At 55.1% G+C, this 893-nt stretch overlaps 1 long non-coding RNA gene across 1 annotated transcript; it reads right to left on the bottom strand.

Moving 5' to 3' along the window:
• On the bottom strand, positions 1-540 carry LOC105515106. The gene is made up of 2 exons (XR_001002265.1): positions 416-540; positions 1-329 (listed from the first exon to the last, which is right to left on the bottom strand). It is a non-coding gene; the product is annotated as an uncharacterized LOC105515106 (long non-coding RNA).
• Positions 541-893: the final 353 nt, after the last annotated feature.

The raw sequence follows: 893 nt of genomic DNA, 5'->3' as shown, positions 1-893 counted from the left end.
TGTGGAGTGATCTCCCAGCCTAACCTCTTTATTGTACTGATGGGGAGGCTAAGGCTGAGAGAAGAGATGTGACTTGGCCAGGGTTACCTAGAGGGTTAAAAGCCCAGCTTAACTGGATGCCACATCCTCTGAACCACACTTGCTGAGTATTCTGCCTGCATGGGTTGAGTATATGGTACTGGAGGCCCTCTCTGGGGGCACTTACAGCTATGGCTCCAGATAGCCAAAAGGCCAAAGCAGCTGGCGTCCAGCAGGGGCAGGAAATAAACTGGACTGAGCATGTGGGCTTCTCACTCACTGCAGCCTGGGGTGGGTAAGGGTGTCTTCACCTGGGAAGGTGAGATGGCAGATAGGTCAGGGAGGAATGATGGTGGGGGCAAGGAAACTCCCAGGTCTGCTCTCCCACCTGGCTTACCTCCTCCCTGAAGGGCATCCAGGGCACAGTGGGGTCCAGTCAGTACATGTCTTCACTCAGCAGGGTTCGCAGGCACAGCGCCAGGCTCTCCACGTCCCGGGCCATGGGGCCCGCCACTGTGGTCACTGCACAAAGAGGAGGGGAGAGAAACAGGCACCTCTCATTTTGTTTGTTTGTTGTTGTTGTTGTTGTTTGAGACGAAGTTTTTCTCTTTCACCCAGGCTGGAGTGCAGTGGCATGATCTCTGCTCACTGCAACCTCCGCCTCCTGGGTTCAAGCGATTCTCCTGCCTCAGCCTCCCCAGTAGCTGGGATTACAGGTGCCTGCCACCACACCTGGCTAATTTTTGTATTTTTAGTAGAGACGGGGTTTCACCATGTTAGCCAGACTGGTCTGGAATTCCTGACCTCAAGTCATCTGCCCGCCTCAGCCTCCCAAAGTCCTGGGATTACAGGTGTGAGCCACCGCACCCAGCCAG

Source organism: Colobus angolensis, unplaced genomic scaffold (genome assembly GCF_000951035.1).
Source record: "Colobus angolensis palliatus isolate OR3802 unplaced genomic scaffold, Cang.pa_1.0 Scaffold106, whole genome shotgun sequence".
Classification (NCBI taxonomy): domain Eukaryota; kingdom Metazoa; phylum Chordata; class Mammalia; order Primates; family Cercopithecidae; genus Colobus; species Colobus angolensis.
This window is presented reverse-complemented; position numbering and strand designations above follow the sequence as displayed.